Source organism: Salvelinus sp. IW2-2015, unplaced genomic scaffold (assembly GCF_002910315.2).
Source record: "Salvelinus sp. IW2-2015 unplaced genomic scaffold, ASM291031v2 Un_scaffold3630, whole genome shotgun sequence".
Taxonomy (NCBI): domain Eukaryota; kingdom Metazoa; phylum Chordata; class Actinopteri; order Salmoniformes; family Salmonidae; genus Salvelinus; species Salvelinus sp. IW2-2015.
The window spans coordinates 36141-39571 of NW_019944907.1; the positions used below are offsets into that span (position 1 = coordinate 36141).

Genomic DNA, 3431 nt, shown 5'->3' on the forward strand with positions numbered 1-3431 from the left:
TGTAGGGATGACCGACGCATATTGTACCTCCAATAAGGATCAACAATCGTCGATGAGTTATCGTGCCACTCCTAGCCCTACATCCAACGCCACCACTAACCATGCAGGAGGTCGATATTGGCACATCCAATATGAACAGATATAATTTTAGGTGTAATAAGCATATCACAGTTTTAGGTCAAAACCTATTTAACAGTACGAACTCTGAAGATAGATGGGGGATCAATTCACATATTGGTGTCCAGGGCACAGCTGGGGGCTGAGGGGGGTCTATAACAAGCGGCAATGGTGAGAGATATTTCTAGGAGAAGGCTTGTAAATGTCTCATGAGCTTGCAGTAGGAATTCCAGAGATGTGGTAGAGAAAAGCCAGTCCGATATGGCTCTGGGTTGAGTATTCGCGCTGTGCAGACTGGCAGGTATTGCGCGAGCTGAAGCTGGCTGGTGTCTGAGTTAACGGTGAAGACCGCTAGCAGTTGGCTAACTGACTACTAGCTAGTAATGCTAGTTACGCTGGCTGATGTCCGAGTTAACGGTGAGGACGCCTAGTAGTGGCTAACTGCTACTAGCTAGTTAGTTTGCTGGCTTAAGTTCTGAAGGGGTTCTGGTTCTAAAGTATAAAATAGCAGATCGGTACCGTACGTTGGGTGAGGCGGGTTGCAGGAGAGTATTTCAGTCCGTTAGATGGAAAGTGAGATAACAATAATATGAAATATATATGGGGGAAAAACGAGCAAAACAATTATTGACACGGGACATAGACGGGACAAGACACAACACACATATGACTGCCAACGCCATTGGATCGAATTAATGTTAGGTTTAGAACAAACAGTGTGTAGTAATTAGGGTTAGGTCGCAGAACAAACACTGGTAGTTAAATTAGGGTTAGGTTCAGAACAAACACTGTGTAGTAATTAGGGTTAGGTTCAGAAACAAACCTGTGTAGTAATTAGGGTGTAGTGGGGAGTGTTGTAGTGATATGACCTAATCTCCAGATCATCAGATTATCCAGCAGCCTTAAATCTGACACACTGGGATTACGCTGACTCAATACTGTGTGTGTGTGTTGTACGTACTTGTACGTGCAGTCAGCTGCTGGTGGCGTCCCGTTCGCTTCCTCAGATCTCCCATCATCCCTCCTTCTCTCCCAGAGCCTCTGCTTCTCCTCAGCCAATAGTGATCCGTTTCTCTGATGGCCTCCTTCTCCTCTTCCAGCCTCTCCTCCTGCAGCGTCCTCTCCTCTCCACCTCCTCTCTCTCCCTCCTCATCCCCTCTCCGTCCCAGCCCTCCTCTCCATCCTCCTTCTGTGTTTGCCCTCCTTCTCTGTGGCTTGAGCTGTGCGCGGAGCCGTGCGATCTCCTTCTGGAACTCTCTGAGCAGGGCGTCTTTAAGGGTCTTCGTTAACTCTTGGTGGTTCTGGATGTTCTTAGCTCTGTTAGCGTAGCGGAGCGTGGTGAGGGTCTTCCTCGTAGTGTTGGGCGGGGCTAGTGTAGCCACCATCACCGTCTTGGCGTTCCTCCCAGAGAGTCCTGTAATAACCGGGTCAGTTTGGAGTCCGGTAAGGAACGTGCCGCTACGCCCGCTCCGGCTGAGATCACGTTGCCTAGCGCCGGACAGAGACAGGTTGATCTTAGCGCCTCCTTCAGGCGTTCTCCGTGGACGCCCGTCTTGGCCTGCCGCTCTGCTGCCCGCCAGGTCAACCAGGTTTGAGCCGGCCTAACCTGATGTGCTGCCGTCCATCGGGCCCGGCAGGGAACACTCCACCGTGATGAGGAACAGGGTGTGGGAACGGAAGAGTGTTCGTTCATGTCTTGTCGCCCCACCGAGCGCACCTGGTTCCCTACGTTCATCAGCATCCTGTATCTCCTTCACGCTTCTTACACACGCACGACGTCAGGTCACAACACACACCGGCTCTCCGGCTCTCTCTCAGCTCAGGGTGCGGTGGGTGTGAGTGTGCACATTGGGGACATGAGGGGCGTGCACGTTGGGATCCAGTAGATCCCATTATCTCCTCTCGGTAGATCTCCAGGTAAGACGCTCTGACCAGGTACTGGCGGTTGGCGCGAGCGGGAGATCTGGGTGAAGAGTGTGTCGAAGGCGTGGGGGATGACGCCCCGCTTCTGTGGCTCTAGCGCACACCCCTGCATGGTGTAGGTCTTCCGGTAGCCGTCTGGCCGTAGCGAAGATGGTTCCGTTAAACCCGTCTAGGACGAATCGATCAGCGGCCGCACCGTCTCATCATAAAGATCACGCTGTTTAGACGAGGGGTCGTACACAGAGTCGAATGTAAACGTCTTACGCGGCGTCGCCGGGCGGGACCGCGAGGTTCCGTAAGACCACCTGACCCAGACGCATGTCCATTTCTACGATCCCCGCCCACTCCTCCCGGTGTCCGATCGCTATAATAATTCAGTAGGCCTATATGACTACAGTAACAGGCAGGCTATAATAATTCAGTAGGCCTATATGACTACAGTAACAGACAGGCTACAATGTAACAACAGGCCTTATTCAAGTCCTTCCTTGTTACAGACCTAGTGGGGTAAATTAACCTGTATTCAAAAAGGCCTAACCTAGCCTGTTTACCAAGAACATTACATTAGCCAGTTAATTAATCATATTAATCATATTAGTAATATTAATAATCATAATCTGTCGCTGGGCTCTCAGTTAAAACACATTTATTTATGTATTTTCTAAAATTCTCTCTGTCTGTTTTCAACTAGAATCTCTCTGGCACCCAGGCCTTCTCATATCGATTATTATATAATACTTCTTAGATGTTATACTCTCATTCTTAATCCTATCCATCCGTGTGTTTCTCACCGACAACKGTAATGATTTAATCCACAGAATGGATCGCGTTAACCGGTGGTATTAGCTCCGTAATCAGCCTAGCTGACGCTCAGTACAGAGATAAATAGCCTAATCACGAGCTCTCACCGCGCCAGGGCGACGGTTCCGTTGCGGTCCCGGTGCATTCTGTCTGTCGGTAGGGGGTTCAATCCGTAACAAAGCAAGCTCCGCCTTCACACGTCCCGGTAAATCAAAACACTCATCAACGGTTTTACCATAATCCTTGTTCCTCATGTCTGGTTCTGCAGAGCGGAGAWACTGTGTGTGCTACTGACAGCTAGCTCTGGGATGAACCAGAGCACTCGCACACACGCACACACACGCACGAACACACACACACAAACACACAAATTACCTCATTCAACCACTCCCCACATCACTGCAGAAGGGGACCGTGGGAAAATGAGTTCTACACCATAATAGTCTGTTAACATTATTATCATAGATCCATGTTACACCCATCCATGTTAAGATCAATAATAAGAAACATTCCTCCCTCTCCTCCAATACCCTATTGTACAGTAGCTAAGCTCCACCCCTCCCTCTCCTCCAATACCCTATTGTACAGTA

General features: G+C 49.6%; 1 pseudogene; it reads right to left on the reverse strand.

Moving 5' to 3' along the window:
- The window catches only part of LOC112076214 (kinesin-like protein KIF3B), a 9221-nt pseudogene extending 6126 nt beyond the window's left edge, over window positions 1-3095 (reverse strand).
- Between the last annotated feature and the right edge of the window lie 336 nt (window positions 3096-3431).